At 45.8% G+C, this 24,390-nt stretch overlaps 2 long non-coding RNA genes across 2 annotated transcripts; both read left to right on the top strand.

Moving 5' to 3' along the window:
- Positions 1-6,009: 6,009 nt before the first annotated feature.
- LOC144492287 (uncharacterized) lies at positions 6,010-7,849 on the top strand. Its single transcript, XR_013497576.1, has 3 exons — positions 6,010-6,822; positions 7,025-7,102; positions 7,566-7,849. It is a non-coding gene; the product is annotated as an uncharacterized LOC144492287 (long non-coding RNA).
- Positions 7,850-19,004: 11,155 nt separating this feature from the next.
- On the top strand, positions 19,005-21,123 carry LOC144492286 (uncharacterized). The gene is made up of 3 exons (XR_013497575.1): positions 19,005-19,599; positions 19,800-19,877; positions 20,341-21,123. It is a non-coding gene; the product is annotated as an uncharacterized LOC144492286 (long non-coding RNA).
- The last annotated feature ends 3,267 nt before the right edge of the window (positions 21,124-24,390 follow it).

Genomic DNA, 24,390 nt, shown 5'->3' with positions numbered 1-24,390 from the left:
GCATTTCATGAATGGGTACATTTCCTCATGTTTACAAGAGTACAAACAGGTATAGACATTTAGCATTTTATGAATGGGTACATCTCCTTATGTCTGTATCTATCAATGGCTAGTTTCGTCTCGTTCAGGTGCTAATCGGTTCCCTCGCATTCATATTTCCCGCCTTCCTTTAACATTAATCTAAGCTCTTTGTTTTGGGGTTTCCTTATCTTAAAAGGTGTCTTGACCCTTGGCTTTGGCTTCCTGAGGTGTTTGTTTGCTATGAGTCACTGTCTGTGATTTGGAAATGGCTTGTCTGTTAGGTTTTTCTGAACAGCAGGAGCCTGTGTCTGCTCTTTTGGCTTTCCCAGTTAACCCTTTATGTGCCAGGCAGCCATTTTAGAGTGTGCTTTCTTGTATTGACATTTTAGAGTGTGCCCCCCTTGTATTTTCCCCCTTACAGTGTAAATGTGGACGCTGACACTGTGTTTTGGGATGATGTCACCAAGGGGCAACATGTAGATGAGAATTGGGAGAAGGCCGAGGATAGATCTTTGGTAGACACCTCCAGAAATAATGGTGCAGGAACAGGAAGAGAAGTCAGTGCAGTTGGTTTTGGGTCTAACACTGGAAAGACAAGAATGGAACCTGGTGAGAACACACTCAAACACAAACCAAGGAGGGAGAGCAAATCTAAAGAATCACATGCGATGGGATCGGATGGCTTGTCTACCCAGAAACATGTGACCTGTATTTCAGTCTACAGACGGATTGGCCTGAGTAGAACCATGTAAGGGCAATGGCACAGAGCAACGTGCCATCCTCCGGGTGCTCCGGTTTCCTCCCACCGTCCAAAGATGCGCGAGGTAGGTTGATTGGCCATGCTAAATTGCTCCTTTGTGTCAACGGACAGCAGGGTAAATACAGGGGACAGGGCCTGTGTGAGATTGTTGCCGGCGCAGGCTCAATGGGCTGAATGGCCTCCTGCACTGTAGGTATTCTGTGGTTCTGTGAGTCCTGGTGATATTTCTCCAGGAATTTAAGGTGCTTCCTGAGTTTTAATTTCATATAAACCTCTATGTTGCCACAGTGACTTGCATTCCTTCAGTGCTTGGTGTGGATCAGATTAGTATGGGGGTCAACCCCAGTTCTGGCTGGGGTGGATTTGAGACCTCCTTTGTCCTACTTGTTGTTGTTTTTAACTTTATTTATTAGTATCACATGTAGGCTTACTCTGCGATGAAGTTATTGTGAAAATCCCTGAGTCGCCACACTCCGGCGCCTTGTCGGGTTACTGAGGGAGAAGTCAGCATGGCCAACGCCTCGAAACAGCACACCTTTTGGACTGTGGAGGGAAACTGGAGTGCCCAGAGGAAGCCTATGCAAGCACGGATTGGGTCAGTGGCCAGGGCCAAGATTTGTGACAGCTATAACAGACAATGGCTTTGGACTCCCAAAATGGAAATCTCTGATTTTCCAATACTGGAGTCTGCTGTTGTTAAAAAAGAGTGGAAGGGTGGAGAGAGGTGGTGGTGAGGGAGAGCTGGGTTCCACCAATATAAATGTGGCCACTGACACTGTGTTTTGGGATCATGTCACCAAAGAACAAAGAACAAAGAAAATTACAGCACAGGAACAGCCCCTTCGGCCGTCCAAGCCTGCACCGATCATACTGCCCGACTTAACTAGAACCCCCTACCCTTCCGGGGACCATATCCCTCTATTCCCATCCCTGTTTTTCCGTTTGGAGGAAGGTAACTAGTGGCGTGCCACAGGGATCGGTACTCGGGCCGCAACTGTTTACCATTTATATAGATGATCTGGAGGAGGGGACGGAGTGTAGAGTAACGAAGTTTGCAGACGACACAAAGATAAGTGGAAAAGTGAATCGTGTGGAGGACGGAGAAGATCTGCAGAGAGATTTGGACAGGCTGAGTGAGTGGGCGAGGATATGGCAAATGGAGTATAACGTTGAGAAATGCGAGGTTATACACTTTGGAGGAAATAATAACAAATGGGATTACTATCTCAATGGAAACAAATTAAAACATGCTACCGTGCAAAGGGACCTGGGGGTCCTTGTGCATGAGACGCAAAAGCCCAGTCTGCAGGTACAACAGGTGATCAAGAAGGCAAATGGGATGTTGGCCTATATTGCGAGGGGGATAGAATATAAAAGCAGGGATGTCTTGATGCACCTGTACAGGGCATTGGTGAGGCCACAGCTGGAATACTGTGTGCAGTATTGGTCCCCTTATATGAGGAAGGATATATTGGCATTGGAGGGAGTGCAGAGAAGGTTCACCAGGTTGATACCGGAGATGAGGGGTTTGGATTATGAGGAGAGGCTGAGGAGATTGGGTTTGTACTCGTTGGAGTTTAGAAGGATGAGGGGGGATCTTATGGAGACTTATAAGATAATGCGGGGGCTGGATAGGGTGGAGGCGGAGAGATTCTTTCCACTCAGTAAGGAAGTTAAAACTAGAGGACACAGCCTCAAAATAAAGGGGGGTCGGTTTAAGACAGAGTTGAGGAGAAACTTCTTCTCCCAGAGGGTGGTGAATCTCTGGAATTCTCTGCCCACTGAGGTGGTGGAGGCTACCTCGCTGAATATGTTTAAAGCGCGGATGGATGGATTCCTGATCGGTAAGGGAATTAAGGGTTATGGGGATCAGGCGGGTAAGTGGTACTGATCCACGTCAGATCAGCCATGATCTTATTGAATGGCGGGGCAGGCTCGAGGGGCTAGATGGCCTACACCTGCTCCTATTTCTTATGTTCTTATGTTCTAATCATGTACTTGTCAAGACGCCCCTTATAAGTCACTACCGTATCCACTTCCACTACCTCCCCCGGCAATGAGTTCCAGGCACTCACTACTCTCTGTGATAAAAAATCTGCCTCGTATATCTCCTTTAAACCTTGCCCCTCGCACCTTAAACCTGTGCCCCCAGTAATTGATTCTTCCACCCTGGGAAAAGCTTCTGACTACCCACTCTGTCCATGCCTCTCATAATCTTGTAGACTTCTATCAAGTCGCCCCTCAACCTCCGTCGCTTCAGTGAGAACAAACCAAGTTTCAACTACCTCTCCTCATACTAGTGCCCTCCATACCAGGCAACATCCTGGTAAATCTTTTCTGTACCCTCTCCAAAGCCTCCACATCCTTCTGTTAGTGTGGCGACCAGAATTGAACACTATATTCCAAGTGCGGCCTAACTAAGGTTCTATAAAGCTGCAACATGACTTGCCAATTTTTAAACTCAATACCCTGGTCGATGAAGGCAAGCATGCCGTATGCCTTCTTGACTACCTTCTCCACCTGCATTGCCACTTTCAGTGACCTGTGTACCTGTACACCCAGATCCCTTTGCCTATCAATACTCTTAAGGGTTCTGCCATTTACTGTATATTTTCTACCTGTATCAGACCTTCCAAAATGCATTACCTCACATTTGTCCAGATTAAACTCCATCTGCCATCTCTCCACCCAAGTCTCCAACTGATCTATATCCTGCTGTATCCTCTGATGGTCCTCATCGCTATCCGCAAATCCACCAACCTTTGTGTCGTCCGCAAACTTACTAATCAATCCAGTTACATTTTCCTCCAAATCATTTATATATATTACAAACAGGGGCAACATGCAGATGAGAAATGTACATCTTTGGTGGACACCTCCAGAAATAATGGTGCAGGAACAGGAAGAGAAGTCAATGCAGGTGGCTTTTGCCTCAACTGGAAAGACAAGAATGGAACTCGGTGAGAACACACTCAAACATACACCCAGGAGGGAGAAGAAATCTAAAGAATCACGAGGAGTAATTGGATGGCTTGTCCACATAGAAACACGTGACCCGTATTTCAGCCTACAGATGGATTGGTCTCAGTGGAACCCTGTGAGGGCAATGGCACTGAGCAAGGTCTTGAAGGAGATGGGGGATGTGTCATTGGCCATGTTAAAGGCTGCAGGATGATTGAGCAGCGATAATGGACTTTGATTATAATAGTAAGAAGTTTAACAACACCAGGTTAAAGTCCAACAGGTTTATTTGATAGCAAAAGCCACACAATTCACAATGTGTGGCTTTTGCTACCAAATAAACCTGTTGGACTTTAACCTGGTGTTGTTAAACTTCTTACTGTGTTTACCCCAGTCCAATGCCGGCATCTCCACATTTTGATTATAATCACAGAGGATGTTATTGTGACTTTGGGTAGAGTCCTCACATTGGTGTAATGGGGAGAATCCTGATTAGAGAGGATCAATCAGGAAATTCTGGGAAAGATGTATGTGAACCTGTAGGATGACAAAAAGATCAAGCATTTAGGTGAGTTAGGGGCTGGTTGTTGATGAGACAGTAGTTCTGAAAGACAGAGAGCAAGCGGAAAGGGAAATTTCAAAGAGGAATTCAGTACATTTGCAAAGTGACTAACCGGGTCTGTACACAAATGTCAACCATTCTGTCAGGACTGAGGATGACTGTCCTCCACTCCACGGTTGTGGGTCCTGAGATGAGAAAAAAGCGCAATGCTGGATCCACACACTGTGCCACAGAATGGGGTAGATAGGGTTTGATAGGGTGGGTGGCAATCTCGAAATGTCTAACACCTTCACGGATACTTTGGATGGCCTCAAGTGAGGGGTTCCTGTGAATTGGTGTGGCTTTTACATTTCTGTGCCTTTGAGGATATTCCCTAAAACATTTCCACTGCCCTCCTGGTAACTGCTCACCGTGATGTAGGTCAGAGCAGAGAGCTTGTTTTGGGAATCTTAAATCAGGCATGTGGACCACCCAATATACCTGATTAACCATAACCAGGGCCTCCATACTGGGAATGTTGGCCTGAGAAGGGACACCTGATATTGGAGCATCGATTCTGTCATTGAATTTGCAGGAATTTGTAGGGGAGTCAGCAGTGGTTAGCACTGCTGCCTCACAGCACCATGGAACCTGGTTCAATTCCAGCCTCAGGTCACTGTCTATGTGGAGTTTGCATATTCTCCCCATGTCTGCGTGGGTTTCCTCTGGGTGCTCCAGTTTCCTCCCACACTCCAAAGATGTGTGAGGTAATTTGATTTGGCATGCTAAATTGCCCCTTTGTGTTAGGCAGACTAGCAGGGTAAATACATGGGGTTACGGCGATAGGGCTTGGGTGGGATTGCTGCCGGTGAAGGCTCAATGGGCTGAATGGCCTCCTGCACTTTAAATATTCTGTGATTCTGTCAGTCCTGGTGACATTTCTCATGAGTTTTAAAATTTAAGTTTATTTATTGGTGTCACAAGTAGGCTGACAATGCAATGAATTTACAGTGAAAATCCCCCAGTCACCACAATTGCCTGTTCAGGTACATTGAGGCGGAATTCAGCATGGCCAATGCACCGAATCAGCATGCCTTTGGGACTGCGGGAGGAAACCGGAGCATCCAGAGAAAACCCACGCAGATACGGGGAGGACATGCAGACTCTGCACACACGGTGAACCAAGCTGGGAAACGAACCCAGGTCCCTGGCACTGTGAGGCAGTAGTGCTAACCACTGTGCCACCGTGCCGCTCCTGTACATTGTCCATGCCTCTGACACGTATAGGAAGGCAGGTAGCACTGCAGCCCTGTGCTCAGAATTCTGTCAGTCACACAACAGTAAGAGGGCAGTCGGGAAGAGGTGAAATGCTTTCAAAGAATAATCACTATTGTAATGCAGGGAAACACCACAGGATCTTTACTCACAGGAAGATCCCAAAAATAGTAACAAGTAAAATGACCAGGTCATGTGATTTTAGCGATGTTCATGGAAAGGTGTGTGTCCGCTGGGTCAGTGGGTAAACTCCAAACTTTTAATTTTGGAAACTTGATCATTTACCACAGATACCACACCCTCTCTCTCCTCCGCCAGTAACTGGGGTTTTGTGGGTTTTATTAACTGAGTTTGTGCTGGAGAAAAAGCAAAGGACACAGAGATTAGAGCCAGCCGCGTGCACCAGGGAACAATGAACCAGCTCAGCACTATTTCAAACACATAACTTTTCATTGCAGTCAGCAGCTCAATTGGCTGGAAGCTGCACAGAGCTGTGTAGGAGTTTTGGACAGAAACCAGTGCCGGGATTTGAGTGTGATTTGAGATTTGAAATTAAAGAATGCCAACAGGATTCTTTCTGATTCGAGTTATTTCCAGAGTGAATAACAATCTTCTGTGCAGGTCAGTCTTTACACAGACAGGAATGTGCACACGGTTCACAGGTCACCTGTATTCCTGCTTCCTCACTCTGATCAGACTAAACTGATCAATTCTCACCTCTCCAAACACTGGGCATTTCAAACGTGCTGCCCATGGAAATCCCAATATCAATGTCAACTCCTGTAGATATCAGAACAGGTGAGAAACTGTGTGGACACAGGATCTGGGAGAGCAATGAGAAAGTAGCAAATATCCCGAGTGAAAACACTGAATGAAACTTCAGAGAGAAAGTGCAGTCCTGGACTGCCCCCAGACTGTGGGGGTGAAACGTGTTGCAGACGCTCACACACACGCTGATTCCACACCGAATGTTGGCAAATTGCTGTCATTGCGAAATCTTTTTGGGCCGTGTTGTGAGTGAAGGAGCCGGGAGCAACTCAAACTTTCAGCCGCTGAGTCACTTCGGTGTGCCGGGTGCATTCAGGCCGGAGGGAGCCGCCCCTTCCACGGTTTTGCAGTCGAAACTACACCGATCACAAGCCCATAAAACTCGGCTCCGATTCAGCAAAAGGCACAAGAGCGAGAAGCGCTGATTGGGGAGGACTGGAAGCTGAAGAAGAAGTTAGTGAAATGTCTGACTCGAAGCCCTGTGTGTGCCTGGATGGTGAGTGGTGGCTGGTGTCAGTCCTTTCAGCACAGTGTGCCGGCTCAGTCTCACTGAGGGACTGCAGCATTGTCGGGGAAGCTGTTTATTCAACTGACTGGAGAAGGGAATGTGCCAAAAGAGGCGGCCCTGCTCCACACGGGAGGGGGGCATTTCTCAGGCTTTGAACACAACTCAACGTCTGTCTTTCTCCTCTTTTCAGGATCCTGCTCCTGTGAAAACACCTGCAGATGCTCCGACTGCCGATGTCCCACCAGCAAAGCTGGACGCTGCCAGAAAAGTGAGTCAGTGTGGGAGAGTTTCCAACTCCTCACATTGTATTGATGTGACAGATAGTTCTGGGCACAACTCAGAAAGAAACACGATAGAAAAGTACAAGATCCAGCATTTCACCTGATTTCATTGACATCAGATTGAGTCAATGTCCAGTCTTAAGAATGTGGCGACGGGAACCCTGCTGGTTAAAGAAATGTCTCAGTTTAACATGGGAAAGCGTTGATATTCTAGACTGATCACTAGAAATAGTGTTGTCGAGATCGTGAGGGGGACATCTTCAGGCAATCTCTCTCACACAGTGTTGTGATGCTGATCCTGTACAGATGGGTTACTTGGGGATATGAGACAGATGAGCTTTTGAGAGAGGAGCTGAGAGATGGAATGGGAGGCTCGGGGTGGGGGGGTTAGTGGCTGTTTCATAGAATTCATTGATTGTTACTGATTTGTGTCTTTGTCTCTCCTTTCAGGTTGCTGCTCTTGCTGTCCTGCAGGATGCACCAACTGTGCCAGTGGCTGTGTGTGTAAAGACAAATCCTCTGCCAAATGTAGCTGCTGTTCCTGAACAACAGGCCCTTCAGACACAAGATATGAAATATTGTCCATATGTACTGTATTCCACAAGCTGCATGTTCCCTGTGTCTGTATCCTGATCAGTTGTGTGTTTGTGTAAAATAATGAAAATGAATGAATTATTTTTGAAATGATCATTTTTGTTATTGTTGAATAAATAAAACTACTTCAAATCCTGTGATCAGAATCATTCTCTTCATTATGAAATGACATTTCTATTGACAGTGTAGCGTGTTGGGGATGGGTTTGTGCCTCAACAGGACACATTCAAGAAAATGATGCCTTGAGGCAATACTGCCATTTTGTGCGTTGTGGTGGAAGGAGGTAAATCATGTTGTGATGGATCAGTGTGGTGAAAGGTGGAGTTATTGTAATGTGTGTAATGTCCAGCCAATATGTGCACAGGAAGATCTCACAAACAGGATGCACCAACTGTGCCAATGGTTGTGTGTGTAAAACAAATCCTCTGACAAATGTAGCTGCTGCTCCTGAACAACAGGCCCTTCAGACACAAGATATGAAATATTGTCCATAAGTACTGTATTCCACAAGCTGCATGTTCCCAGTATCTGTATCCTGATCAGTTGTGTGTTTAAATGAAATTATGAAAAGTGAACGAATATTATTGAAGTTATCATTTTTGTGTCAAGGACTGAATAAAATTCCACTATTTAATATCCAGCCATTAATCCCATTTTCTTGTGAGATGTGATAATCCTAATGACAATACAATGTCTGAGACATTAGCTGAGATCTGCATGCACCATCTGGCCACATTGCAAAATAAGATGTATTCAAACCACAGTAACATCTGTTTCAGTCTGGCCAATGAGGTTAAACTATATGAGTGTAAAGGGAAAAATACAAGGGGGGCACACTTTAAAATGGCAATACAAGAAAGCACACTTTAAAATGGCTGCCTGGCACATAAAGGGTTAACTGGGAAAGCCAAAAGAGCAGACACAGGCTCCTGCTGTTCAGAAAAACCTAACAGACGAGCCATTTCCAAATTACAGACAGTGACTCATAGCAAACAAACACCTCAGGAAGCCAAGCCAAAGGTCAAAACATCTTTTAAAATAAGGAAACCCCGAAACAAAGAGTTTAGATTAACGTTAGAGGAACGCGGGAAATATGAATGCGAGGGAACCGATTAGCACCTGAACGAGACGAAACTAGCCATTGATAGATACAGACATAAGGAGATGTACCCATTCATAAAATGTTAAATGTCTATACCTGTTTGTACTTATGTAAACATGAGGAAATGTACCCATTTATAAAATGTTAAATGCTTGTACTCACTTAAACGATGTGATAATATTCAAATCACCGGTTTACCCATTGTGTAAAGGGTATAAAAATGAACCGCTTCCCGACATACTAGTGAGAGAAGGTTTGCTACAGACATGTGCCTTGTCTCCACGGAGCTCCGTTTAATAAATCGTATTTTCTGAATCTCGAAGTCTGACTACTAGTGGATTTTTCCCACAACATGAGGATGAATCATTGTAGGAAATGATGGAGTGAAAGTTTCAATGACAAATGTGTTGACTCTCGTGTGCACTAGTGTGGCAGAATCCTACTGTTAACTACACCAGAAATTAGATGTAGGCCTGTCCCATCTGTCTACAAGTTCGGTCCTGCAAAACAAAGTTTTGTTGACCTCAGATTTAGGAAAGTTAGAATGTGGGGAGATCGGTCAAGATTGTGCTGAAATCAGAAATCTGGCGATAATAAAGGGATAGACAAGAATTCCAGCCACAGATGTTTTGATGCCATAGTTGAGTCCAGCAATGTTAAAGAGGTGGAATTGGCAGCCTTAGTGATGGTACACAAAAGTGGTTGGAAGCTGGCCTCAGGGTCAAATATGATCCAAGAATTGCAAACTGACTGGCTCTGCCTCAGGGAGTTGCCAGGCAGAGGGATGGGATCAGTGTCCAGAGACAAGGCGGGGCAGCGATAGCAGACAATGGCTTTGGACTTCCAAATATGTAATGCAAGGAATTTTCTGATTTTCCAGAACTGGAGTCTGCTGTTGTTAAGAAAAATTGGAGGGGTGGAGGGAGGTGGTGGTGAGGTAGAGCTGGGTTCCATCAGTGTAAATGTGGACGCTGACACTGTGTTTTGGGATGATGTCACCAAGGGGCAACCTGTAGATGAGAAATGGGAGAAGGCCGAGGATAGATCTTTGGTAGACACCTCCAGAAATAATGGTGCAGGAACAGGAAGAGAAGTCAGTGCAGTTGGTTTTGGGTCTAACACTGGAAAGACAAGAATGGAACCTGGTGAGAACACACTCAAACACAAACCAAGGAGGGAGAGCAAATCTAAAGAAGCACATGCGATGGAATCGGATCGCTTGTCTACCCAGAAACATGTGACCTGTATTTCAGTCTACAAATGGATTGGCCTGAGTAGAACCATGTAAGGGCAATGGCACAGAGCAATGTGCCATCCTCCGGGTGCTCCGGTTTCCTCCCACCGTCCAAAGATGCGCGAGGTAGGTTGATTGGCCATGCTAAATTGCTCCTTTGTGTCGATGGACAGCAGGGTCAATACAATGGGTAATGGTGACAGGTCCTGTGTGAGATTGTTGCCGGCGCAGGCTCAATGGGCTGAATAGCCTCCTGCACTGTAGGTATTCTGTGGTTCTGTGAGTCCTGGTGATATTTCTCCAGGAATTTAAGGTGCTTCCTAAGTTTTAATTTCATATAAACCTCCATGTTGCCACAGCAACCCTTCCGGGGACCATATCCCTCTATTTCCATCCTAATCATGTACTTTTCAAGACGCCCCTTAAAAGTCACTACCGTATCCACTTCCACTACCTCCCCCGGCAACAAGTTCCAGGCACCCACTACTCTCTGTGATAAAAAATCTGCCTCGTATATCTCCTTTAAACCTTGCCCCATGCACCTTAAACCTGTGCCCCCTTCCTTCAGTGGTTGGTGTGGATCAGATTAGCATGGGGGTCAATCCCAGTTCTGGCTGTGGTGGATTTGAGACCTCCTTTGTCCTACTTGTTGTTGTTTTTAACTTTATTTATTAGTATCACATGTAGGCTTACTCTGCGATGAAGTTATTGTGAAAATCCCCGATTCGCCACACTCCGGCGCCTTGTCGGGTTACTGAGGGAGAATTCAGCATGGCCAATGCCTCTAACCAGCACACCTTTTGGACTGTGGAGTGAAACTGGAGTGCCCAGAGGAAGCCTATGCAAGTTCGGATTGGGTCAGTGGCCAGGGCCAAGATTTGTGACAGCTATAACAGACAATGGCTTTGGACATCCCAAAATGGAAATCTCTGATTTTCCAATACTGGAGTCTGCTGTTGTTAAAAAAGAGTGGAGGGGTGGAGAGAGGTGGTGGTGAGGGAGAGCTGCATTCTATCAATATAAATGTGGCCACTGACACTGTGTTTTGGGATCATGTCACCAAAGAACAAAGAACAAAGAAAATTACAGCACAGGAACAGGCCTTTCGGCCCTCCAAGCCTGCACCGATCATACTGCCTGACTTAACTAGAACCCCCTACCCTTCCGGGGACCATATCCCTCTATTTCCATCCTAATCATGTACTTGTCAAGACGCCCCTTAAAAGTCACTACCGTATCTACTTCCACTACCTCCCCCGGCAACAAGTTCCAGGCACCCACTACTCTCTGTGATAAAAAATCTGCCTCATATATCTCCTTTAAACCTTGCCCCATGCACCTTAAACCTGTGCCCCCTAGTAATTGACTCTTCCACCCTGGGAAAAAGCTTCTGACTATCCACTCTGTCCATGCCTCTCATAATCTTGTAGACTTCTATCAGGTCGCCCCTCAACCTCCGTCGCACCAGTGAGAACAAACCAAGTTTCTCCAACCTCTCCTCATAGCTAGTGCCCTCCATACCAGGCAACATCCTGGTAAATCTTTTCTGTACCCTCTCCAAAGCCTCCACATCCTTCTGGTAGTGTGGCGAACAGAAATGAACACTATATTCGAAGTGCGGCCTAACTAAGGTCCTATAAAGCTGCAACATGACTTGCCAATTTTTAAACTCAATACCCCAGCCGATGAAGGCAAACATGCCGTATGCCTTCTTGACTACCTTCTCCACCTGCATTGCCACTTTCAGTGACCTGTGTACCTGTACACCCAGATCCCTTTGCCTATCAATACTCTTAAGGGTTCTGCCATTTACTGTATATTTTCTACCTGTATCAGACCTTCCAAAATGCATTACCTCACATTTGTCCAGATTAAACTCCATCTGCCATCTCTCCACCCAAGTCTCCAACTGATCTATATCCTGCTGTATCCTCTGATGGTCCTCATCGCTATCCGCAAATCCACCAACCTTTGTGTCGTCCGCAAACTTACTAATCAATCCAGTTACATTTTCCTCCAAATCATTTATATATATTACAAACAGGGGCAACATGCAGATGAGAAATGTACATCTTTGGTGGACACCTCCAGAAATAATGGTGCAGGAACAGGAAGAGAAGTCAATGCAGGTGGCTTTTGTCTCAAACTGGAAAGACAAGAATGGAACTCGGTGAGAACACACTCAAACACACACCCAGGAGGGAGAAGAAATCTAAAGAATCACGAGGAGTAATTGGATGGCTTGTCCACATAGAAACATGTGACCCGTATTTCAGTCTACAGATGGATTGGACTGAGTGGAACCATGTGAGGGCAATGGCACTGAGCAAGGTATTGAAGGAGATGGGGGATGTGTCATTGGCCATGTTAAAGGCTGCAGGGTGATTGAGCAGCGATAATGGACTTTGATTATAATAGTAAGAAGTTTAACAACACCAGGTTAAAGTCCAACAGGTTTATTTGATAGCAACAGCCACACAATTCACAATGTGTGGCTTTTGCTACCAAATAAACCTGTTGGACTTTAACCTGGTGTTGTTAAACTTCTTACTGTGTTTACCCCAGTCCAACGCCGGCATCTCCACATTTTGATTATAATCACAGAGGATGTCATTGTGACTTTGGGTAGAGTCCTCACAGTGGTGTAATGGGGAGAATCCCGATTAGAGAGGATCAATCAGGAAATTCTGGGAAAGATTTATGTGAACCTGTAGGACGACAAAAAGATCAAGCATTTAGGCGAGTTAGGGGCTGGTTGTTGATGAAACAGTAGTTCTGAAAGACAGAGAGCAAGCGGAAAGGGAAATTTCAAAGAGGAATTCAGTACATTTGCAAAGTGACTCACCGGGTCTGTACACAAATGTCAATCATTCTGTCAGGATTGAGGATGACTGTCCTCCACTCCACGGTTGTGGGTCCTGAGATGAGTAAAAAGCGCAATGCTGGATCCACACACTGTGCCACAGAATGGGGTAGATAGGGTTTGATAGGGTGGGTGGCAATCTCGAAATGTCTGACACCTTCACGGATACTTTGGACGGCCTCAAGTGAGGGGTTCCTGTGAATTGGTGTGGCTTTTACATTTCTGTGCCTTTGAGGATATTCCCTAAAACATTTCCACTGCCCTCCTGGTAACTGCTCACTGTGTTGTAGGTCAGAGCAGAGAGCTTGTTTTGGGAATCTTGAATCAGGCATGTGGACCACCCAATATACCTGATTAACCATAACCAGGGCCTCCATACTGGGAATGTTGGCCTGAGAAGGGACACCTGATATTGGAGCATCGATTCTGTCATTGAATTTGCAGGAATTTGTAGGGGAGTCAGCAGTGGTTAGCACTGCTGCCTCACAGCACCATGGAACCTGGTTCAATTCCAGCCTCAGGTCACTGTCTATGTGGAGTTTGCATATTCTCCCCATGTCTGCGTGGGTTTCCTCTGGGTGCTCCAGTTTCCTCCCACACTCCAAAGATGTGTGAGGTAATTTGATTTGGCATGCTAAATTGCCCCTTTGTGTTAGGCAGACTAGCAGGGTAAATACATGGGGTTACGGCAATAGGGCTTGGGTGGGATTGCTGCCGGTGAAGGCTCAATGGGCTGAATGGCCTCCTACACTTTAAATATTCTGTGATTCTGTCAGTCCTGGTGACATTTCTCATGAGTTTTAAAGTTTACGTTTATTTATTGGTGTCACAAGTAGGCTTACAATGCAATGAATTTACAGTGAAAATCCCCCAGTCGCCACAATTGCCTGTTCAGATACATTGAGGCAGAATTCAGCATGGCCAATGCACCGAATCAGCATGCCTTTGGGACTGCGGGAGGAAACCGGAGCATCCAGAGAAAACCCACGCAGATACAGCGAGGACATGCAGACTCTGCACAGACGGTGAACCAAGCTGGGAAACGAACCCAGGTCCCTGGCACTGTGAGGCAGTAGTGCTAACCACTGTGCCACCGTGCCGCTCCTGTACATTGTCCATGCCTCTGACACGTATAGGAAGGCAGGTAGCGCTGCAGCCCTGTGCTCAGAATTCTGTCAGTCACACAACAGTAAGAGGGCAGTCGGGAAGAGGTGAAATGCTTTCAAAGAATAATCACTATTGTAAGGCAGGGAAACACCACAGGATCTTTACTCACAGGAAGATCCCCAAATAAGTAACAAGTAAAATGACCAGGTCATGTGATTTTAGCGATGTTCATGGAAAGGTGTGTGTTCGCTGGGTCAGTGGGTAAACTCCAAACTTTTAATTTTGGAAACTTGATCATTTACATCAGATACCACACCCTCTCTCTCCTCCGCCAGTAACTGGAGTTTTGTGGGTTTTATTAACTGAGTTTGTGCTGGAGAAAAAGCAAAGGACACAGAGATTAGAGCCAGCCGCGTGCACCAGGGAACAATGAACCAGCTCAGCACTATTTCAAACACACAACTTTTCATTGCAGTCAGCAGCTCAATTGGCTGGAAGCTGCACAGAGCTGTGTAGGAGTTTTGGACAGAAACCAGTGCCGGGATTTGAGTGTGATTTGAGATTTGAAATTAAAGATTGCCAACAGGATTCTTTCTGATTCTAGATATTTCCAGAGTGAATAACAATCTTCTGTGCAGGTCAGTCTTTACACAGACAGGAATGTGCACACGGTTCACAGGTCACCTGTATTCCTGCTTCCTCACTCTGATCACACTAAACTGATCAATTCTCACCTCTCCAAACACTGGGCATTTCAAACGTGCTGCCCATTGAAATCCCAATATCAATGTCAACTCCTGTAGAGATCAAAACAGGTGAGAAACTGTGTGGACACAGGATCTGGGAGAGCAATGAGAAAGTAGCAAATATCCCGAGTGAAAACACTGAATGAAACTTCAGAGAGAAAGTGCAGTCCTGGACTGCCCCAGACTGTGGGGGTGAAACGTGTTGCAGACGCTCACACACACGCTGATTCCACAACGAATGTTGGCAAATTGCTGTCATTGAGAAATATTTTTGGGGCCGTGTTGTGAGTGAAGGAGCCGGGTGCAAATCAAACTTCCGGCTCACCCCCGCCTGAATGCACCCGGGACACCGAGATGACTCAGCGGCTGAAAGTTTGATTTGCTCCCGGCTCCTTCACTCACCACACGGCCCAGAAAGATTTCTCAATGACAGCAATTTGGAGCGGCTCCTTTGTGATTGGAAATATTGACAGAGTGACTCCAATCAAACTCCAGTCTCCAAGGTGTACACAAGCTCCTCTCCATTCCCCCGCTTCCATCCTCATTCAGCAATGAGTGTGACTGGGAACTGCTTTCCCCATTCCCCGCCAGATCCGGCCGCTCCAGATTACATACTATCCCCTTCTCCTCTGCTCTCTCAACACAGCTCACCATTCCAGAATCCTCCTGGAATACAAGAATTACCCGCGGTTCCATCTCTCTCCCGCCAACCTTTATCTTTGATAACTTGCCCCAAGATATCTTTCTTATACTTTCCTGGGATGTGGATGTCAGTGACAAGGAAAAGGTTTATTCCCATCCCTAATTGCCCTTGCAGGATGCTGTGCATCCAGATTCTTGAACCGCTATCGTACTTGTGGTGGAGGTACAACCACAGTGCGGTTAGGAAGTTGAAGGATTCAGCCCATCCCCAATGAATGAACAATGATATAGTTCAGAGTCACGATGGTGTGCGGCTTGGAGGGAAACCTGCTGCTGGTGGTATTTCCATGCAATTGCTGTCCTTGTACTCCTCGGTGGCAGCAGTCTTGGATTTACAAGGTGCTGTTGAATGAGATTTGATGACTTAGAAACACTTCAGTACAGAAGGAGGCCATTCGGCCCATCATGTCTGGGTCGACCACAATCCCACCAGGCCCTATTCCCGTAATCCCACAGATTTACCCTGCTAATCCCCCTGACACTAGGGTCAATTTAGCATGGCCATTCAACCTAATCCACACACCTTTGTACTGTGGGAGGAAACTGGAGCACCCGGAGAAAACCCACGCAGATATGGGGAGAATGTGCAGACTCCACACAGACAGTGACCCGAGGCTGGAATTGAACCCGGGTCCCTGGTGCTTTGAAGCAGCAATGCTAACAATCGCCCAGTTGGTGCAGTGCATCTTGTAGATGGTCCACACTGCTGCCCATGTACATCAGTGATGGAGGGGGTGAATGTTTAAGGCCAACCATGGAGTGCCAATCATGCGGACAGCTTTGTCCTGGATGGTGTGAAGAATTGTTTAAGACTCATTCTTCGAGGCAAATGCAGTGTGTTCCATCACACTCCTGACTTGTGCTTTGTATATGGTGGATGGGCTTTGCGGAGTCAGGAGGTGAGTTGTTCACTGCAATATTTCCCAGCCTCTAACCAGCTCTTGCCACCAGAGTATTTATCTGGCTGGCGCACTTCAGTTTCTAGTCAATGGTCACCCCCAGGGTGTTGGCAGTGGGGGGTTCAGTGATGATAATGAGATTGAATATAAAGGGAGATGGTTACAGTCTCACTTATTGAGGATGGCACCCGTGTGTTGCAAAAAGTTAATTGCCACTTTACATTCCACATCTCTCTACTGTCCATATTGTGCTTTATACAGACATGGACTGTTGCAGGGTCTGAAGAGTTGGGAATGAAGCTGAACATTGTGCAATTATCAGCAAACATCCCCATTTCCGACCTTATGATGAAAGGAAGGTCATTCTTGAAGCAGCTGAGAGTGGTTGGGCCCAGGACACTGCCCTGAGGAACACCTGTGTTGTGTCCTGGAGCTGAGGTGATTGAACTCCAGCCCTCACTTCCTTCCTGCTCAGTGAGACTCCAACCTGTGGAGAAGATTCCCCCTGATTCCCATTGACTCCAGTTCTGTTAGACCTTCCTGAAGCCTCACTCGATCAAATGATACCTTGACATCAAGTGCAACTGATTTCACCTCACGTCTGAAATTCAGCTCTATTGTCCAGGTTTGGGCCAACTCTGTAATGTGCTAAATGGCCCTAATGGACCCCACACTGAGCATTGATGAGCAGATTATTGAACAGTAAGTGCTGTTTGATAAAACAGAAAAGAATACCTTCCATCTCTTTGCTGATCATTAAGACTTAGCTCATCGGAAGGGTCTCGCCCACATTGGACTCGTCCTGCTTTTAATGGATAGGACACAGCTGAGGAATTTCCCATATTGTCTGGATGCTGCTGTAGCTGTACACTATTGTAGTAGTACACTGTTGTAGTGTACAGTGGTGCATCTGTGCACTCTTGTAGCTGGACACTGGTGTAGCTGTACGCTGTTGTCACTGTACACTGTTGCAGCTGTACACTGTTGTCACTGTACACTGTTGTAGCTGTACATTGGTGTAGCTGTACACTCTTGTAGCTGTACATTCTTGTAGCTGTACACTCTTGTAGCTGTACATTCTTGTAGTTGTACACTCTTGTAGCTGTACATTCTTGTAGCTGTACACTCTTGTAGCTGTACATTCTTGTAGCTGTACCCTCTTGTAGCTGTACATTCTTGTATCTATAGTGGAACAGCTTGGCTAGGGGCTTGGATAGTTCTGCGGCATCTGTTTTCGTTACTGCTACCAGGATGATGTCAGGTCCTGGAGACTTTGCTGTGTCCAGTGTGTTCAGCTGTTTCTTGATATTCACATGCAGAAAATCAAATTGCCTGAATATTGGCATCTGTGACACTGGGGACCACAGCAGGAAACCAAGATGTATTATCCAGTCAACACTCTGGCTGGAGATAAATGGAAATGCTTCTGTTTTGCCTATTGCAGTCATGTTTTTTGCCACCTGATCTTTGAGGATGGGGAGATTTTTGGAGATTTCTCCTCTTGTTAGTTATTAATTTGTCCCCTACCAGTAACTATTGGATGTGGCTGAGTGGTAGAACTTGTATCTGATGCCTTGCATCTGAGATCACTTCACTGTCAATAGCATTCTCTAATTATCTTCCTCAGCCACTTCACTGAGGACCCTGAATGACTGCAACCATCATCTTGATTCACAATGCTCCCTCTCCACTCAGTTCACTGACCTCTTATGCTCTCATAGCCTCTCTCTTCATGTAACTCCCCAATCCATGTTGACAGCCACACCCTTGATCTTTATATCTCACATAGGCTCACTACCTCCAGCAAGACAATCCAATGATATGTTTCATCAATTTTTGGTTTCACTTTTTATGAACATTCCTTATTCCATGTTTATCAATTTACTTTCTTCTGTATCTGCCCCTGGAAAATCTATTCTCCAATTTAGTTACAGCTGCAATGTAAAAATTCCAACTCTCCAGTCTCTGGCTCTCCCCTCCCCGTGATAATCTTTCAGTGACTGATTTGCTCACTTGCTCTCTCACCTACACCATTGATGACACAATCCCAATGAAACGTTAACTCTCCCTCACCCTGGCCGTTGCACTTGGTAAATCCTCATCTCTCTTCCCTTATTGAATCATAGAAGCTTCTGTTCAAGTCACAGGGAGCTGAGTGGACCGGGGGATAACTACTTTCCCCATTCAATTCCTGATATTGCAGCACCAAATTACACAATAATCATTCTGTTAAAACTGTTCATTATTCCAGGAACATCCTGAAATGTAAAAATAATCCCTGCCACCTGTTCTCTACTGCAAACCACACTTCTAAACCCCTTCGCCCAGTCTGCTCCACCTTCACTTCCAACAATATGGGCCAGGAACTCACACATTTCTTGGTCAAAGAATGAATGGGCCAAAAGGACTCCCTCTGACTTTCTGAACTGTCTCATCGGAGACTTTCACCTGTTCCACTAGCCCATCAGACTAAAATGTTTCTCACTTAGACCCCTGCCCACGCTCTCAACTCACATCATTTAAAAATCATATCCTTGTTTTAACAAAAATTTCAGGTGCTATAAAATACAGGTTGTTGTTGTAGTGTAGAGCAGTTCAGTCTTTACACAGACAGGAATGTGCACACGGTTCACAGGTCACCTGTATTCCTGCTTCCTCACTCTAATCAGACTAAACTGATCAATTCTCACCTCTCCAAACACTGGGCATTTCAAACGTGCTGCCCATTGAAATCCCAATATCAATGTCAACTCCTGTAGATATCAAAACAGGTGAGAAACTGTGTGGACACAGGATCTGTGAGAGCAATGAGAAAGTAGCAAATATCCCGAGTGAAAACACTGAATGAAACTTCAGAGAGAAAGTGCAGTCCTGGACTGCCCCCAGACTGTGGGGGTGAAACGTGTTGCAGACGCTCACACACACGCTGATTCCACACCGAATGTTGGCAAATTGCTGTCATTGAGAAATCTTTCTGGGCCGTGTTGTGAGTGAAGGAGCCGGGAGCAAATCAAACTTTCAGCCGCTGAGTCACTTCGGTGTGCCGGCTGCATTCAGGCCGGAGCGAGCCGCCCCTTTCCTGGTTTCGCAGCCGCTTCCCCACCGATCACAAGCCCATAAAACTCGGCTCCGATTCAGCAAAAGACACAAGAGCGAGAAGCGCTGATTGGGGAGGACTGGAAGCTGAAGAAGAAGTTAGTGAAATGTCTGACTCGAAGCCCTGTGTGTGCCTGGATGGTGAGTGGTGGCTGGTGTCAGTCCTTTCAGCACAGTGTGCCGGCTCAGTCTCACTGAGGGACTGCAGCATTGTCGGGGAAGCTGTTTATTCAACTGACTGGAGAAGGGAATGTGCCAAGGAGGCGGCCTCCTCCACACGGGAGGAGGGCTTTTCTCAGGCTTTGAACACAACTCAATGTCTGTCTTTCTCCTCTTTTCAGGATCCTGCTCCTGTGAAAACACCTGCAGATGCTCCGACTGCCGATGTCCCATCAGCAAAGCTGGACGCTGCCAGAAAAGTGAGTCAGTTTGGGAGAGTTTCCAACTCCTCACATTGTATTGATGTGACAGATAGTTCTGGGCACAACTCAGAGAGGAACACGATAGAAAAGTACAAGATCCAGCATTTCACCTGATTTCATTGACATCAGATTGAGTCAATGTCCAGTCTTAAGAATGTGACGACGGGAACCCTGCTGGTTAAAGAAATGTCTCAGTTTAACATGGGAAAGCGTTGATATTCTAGACTGATCACTAGAAATAGTGTTGTCGAGATAGTGAGGGGGACATGTTCAGGCAATCTCTCTCACACAGTGTTGTCATGCTGATCCTGTACAGATGGGTTACTTGGGGGTATGAGACAGATGAGCTTTTGAGGGAGGAGCTGAGAGATGGAATGGGAGGCTAGGGGTGGGGGGTTTAGTGGCTGTTTCATAGAATTCATTGATTGTCACTGATTAGTGTCTTTGTCTCTCCTTTCAGGTTGCTGCTCTTGCTGTCCTGCAGGATGCACCAACTGTGCCAGTGGTTGTGTGTGTAAAGACAAATCCTCTGCCAAATGTAGCTGCTGTTCCTGAACAACAGACCCTTCAGACACAAGATATGAAATATTGTCCATATGTACTGTATGCCACAATCTGCATGTTCCCTGTATCTGTATCCTGATCAGTTGTGTGTTTGTGTAAAATAATGAAAATGAATGAATTATTTTTGAAATGATCATTTTTGTTATTGTTGAATAAATAAAACTACTTCAAATCCTGTGATCAGAATCATTCTCTTCATTTTGAAATGACATTTCTAATGACAGTGCTGCGTGTTGGGGATGGGTTTGTGCCTAAACAGGACACATTGAAGAAAATGATGCCTTGAGGCAATACTGCCTTTTTGTGCATTGTGGTGGAAGGAGGTAAATCATGTTGTGATGGATCAGTGTGGTGAAAGGTGGAGTTATTGTAATGTGTGAAATGTCCAGCCAATATGTGCACAGGAAGATCTCACAAACAGGATGCACCAACTGTGCCAATGGCTGTGTGTGTAAAACAAATCCTCTGACAAATGTAGCTGCTGCTCCTGAACAACAGGCCCTTCAGACACAAGGTATGAAATATTGTCCATAAGTACTGTATTCCACAAGCTGCATGTTCCCAGTATCTGTATCCTGATCAGTTGTGTGTTTAAATGAAATTATGAAAAGTGAACGAATATTATTGAAGTCATCATTTTTGTGTCAAGGACTGAATAAAATTCCACTATTTAATATCCAGCCATTAATCCCATTTTCTTGTGAGATGTGATAATCCTAATGACAATACAATGTCCGAGATATTAGCTGAGATCTGCATGCACCATCCGGCCACATTGCAAAATAAGATGTATTCAAACCACAGTAACATCTGTTTCAGTCTGGCCAATGAGGTTAAACTATATGAATGTAAAGGGAAAAATACAAGGGGGGCACACTTTAAAATGGCAATACAAGAAAGCACACTTTAAAATGGTTGCCTGGCACATAAAGGGTTAACTGGGAAAGCCAAAAGAGCAGTCACAGGCTCCTGCTGTTCAGAAAAACCTAACAGACAAGCCATTTCCAAATTACAGACAGTGACTCATAGCAAACAAACACCTCAGGAAGCCAAGCCAAGTGTCAAAACATCTTTTAAGAAAAGGAAACCCCGAAACAAAGAGCTTAGATTAATGTTAGAGGAACGCGGGAAATATGAATGTGAGGGAACCGATTAGCACCTGAACAAGACGAAACTAGCCATTGATAGATACAGACATAAGGAGATGTACCCATTCATAAAATGTTAAATGTCTATACCTGTTTGTACTTATGTAAACAAGAGGAAATGTACCCATTCATAAAATTTAAGTGCTTGTACTCACTTAAACGATGTGATAATATTCGAATCACCGGTTTACCCATTGTGTAAAGGGTATAAAAATGAACCGCTTCCCGACATACTAGTGAGAGAAGGTTTGCTACAGACATGTGCCTTGTCTCCACGGAGGTCCGTTTAATAAATCGTATTTTCTGAATCTCGAAGTCTGACTACTAGTGGATTTTTCCCACAACATGAGGATGAATCATTGTAGGAAATGATGGAGTGAAAGTTTCAATGACAAATGTGTTGACTCTCGTATGCACTAGTGTGGCAGAATCCTACTGTTAACTACACCAGAAATTAGATGTAAGCCTGTTCCACCTGTCTACAAGTTCGGTCCTGCAAAACAGAGTTTAGTTGACCTCAGATTTAGGAAAGTTAGAATGTGGGGAGATCGGTCAAGATTGTGCTGAAATCAGAAATCTGGCAATAATAAAGGAATAGACAAGAATTCCAGCCACAGATGTTTTGATGCCATAGTTGAGTCCAGCAATGTTAAAGAGGTGGAATTGGCAGCCTTAGTGGTGGTACACAAAAGTGGTTGGAAGCTGGCCTCAGGGTCAAATATGATCCAAGAATTGCAAACTGACTGGCTCAGCCTCAGGGAGTTGCCAGGCAGAGGGATGGGATCAGTGTCCAGAGACAAGGTGGGGCAGCGATAGCAGACAATGGCTTTGGACTTCCAAATATGTAATGCAAGGAATTTTCTGATTTTCCAGAACTGGAGTCTGCTGTTGTTAAGAAAAATTGGAGGGGTGGAGGGAGGTGGTGGTGAGGTAGAGCTGGGTTCCATCAGTGTAAATGTGGACGTTGACACTGTGTTTTGGGATGATGTCACCAAGGGGCAACATGTAGATGAGAAATGGGAGAGGGCTGAGGATAGATCTTTGGTAGACACCTCCAGAAATAATGGTGCAGGAACAGGAAGAGAAGTCAGTGCAGTTGGTTTTGGGTCTAACACTGAAAAGACAAGAATGGAACCTGGTGAGAACACACTCAAACACAAAACCAAGGAGGGAGAGCAAATCTAAAGAATCACATGCAATGGAATCAGATGGCTTGTCTACCCAGAAACATGTGACCTGTATTTCAGTCTACAGACGGATTGGCCTGAGTAGAACCATGTAAGGGCAATGGCACAGAGCAACGTGCCATCCTCCGGGTGCTCCGGTTTCCTCCCACCGTCCAAAGATGCGCGAGGTAGGTTGATTGGCCATGCTAAATTGCTCCTTTGTGTCAACGGACAGCAGGGTAAATACAGGGGACAGGGCCTGTGTGAGATTGTTGCCGGCGCAGGCTCAATGGGCTGAATGGCCTCCTGCACTGTAGGTATTCTGTGGTTCCGTGAGTCCTGGTGATATTTCTCCAGGAATTTAAGGTGCTTCCTAAATTTTAATTTCATATAAACCTCTATGTTGCCACAGCAACTTGCATTCCTTCAGTGCTTGGTGTGGATCAGATTAGCATGGGGGTCAACCCCAGTTCTGGCTGGGGTGGATTTGAGATCTCCTTTGTCCTACTTGTTGTTGTTTATACCTTTATTTATTAGTATCACGTGTAGGCTTACTCTGCGATGAAGTTATTGTGAAAATCCCTGAGTCGCCACACTCCGGCGCCTTGTCGGGTTACTGAGGGAGAGGTCAGCATGGCCAACGCCTCGAACCAGCACACCTTTTGGACTGTGGAGGGAAACTGGAGTGCCCAGAGGAAGCCTATGCAAGTACGGATTGGGTCAGTGGCCAGGGCCAAGATTTGTGACAGCTATAACAGACAATGGCTTTGGACTCCCAAAATGGAAATCTCTGATTTTCCAATACTGGAGTCTGCTGTTGTTAAAAAAGAGTGGAGGGGTGGAGAGAGGTGGTGGTGACGGAGAGCTGGGTTCCATCAATATAAATGTGGCCACTGACACTGTGTTTTGGGATCATGTCACCAAAGAACAAAGAAAATTACAGCACAGGAACAGCCCCTTCGACCCTCCAAGCCTGCACCGATCATACTGCCCGACTTAGCTAGAACCCCCTACCCTTCCGGGGACCATATCCCTCTATTCCCATCCTAATCATGTACTTGTCAAGACGCCCCTTAAAAGTCACTACCGTATCCACTTCCACTACCTCCCCCGGCATGAGTTCCAGGCACCCACTACTCTCTGTGATAAAAAATCTGCCTCGTATATCTCCTTTAAACCATGCCCCTCGCACCTTAAACCTGTGCCCCCAGTAATTGATTCTTCCACCCTGGGAAAAAGCTTCTGACTATCCACTCTGTCCATGCCTCTCATAATCTTGTAGACTTCTATCAGGTCGCCCCTCAACCTCCGTCGCTTCAGTGAGAACAAACCAAGTTTCTCCAACCTCTCCTCATACTAGTGCCCTCCATACCAGGCAACATCCTGGTAAATCTTTTCTGTACCCTCTCCAAAGCCTCCACATCCTTCTGTTAGTGTGGCGACCAGAATTGAAGACTATATTCCAAGTGCGGCCTAACTAAGGTTCTATAAAGCTGCAACATGACTTGCCAATTTTTAAACTCAATACCCCGGCCGATGAAGGCAAGCATGCCGTATGCCTTCTTGACTACCTTCTCCACCTGCATTGCCACTTTCAGTGACCTGTGTACCTGTACACCCAGATCCCTTTGC

This window comes from Mustelus asterias, chromosome 4 (genome assembly GCF_964213995.1).
Source record: "Mustelus asterias chromosome 4, sMusAst1.hap1.1, whole genome shotgun sequence".
Classification (NCBI taxonomy): Eukaryota; Metazoa; Chordata; class Chondrichthyes; order Carcharhiniformes; family Triakidae; genus Mustelus; species Mustelus asterias.
This window is presented reverse-complemented; position numbering and strand designations above follow the sequence as displayed.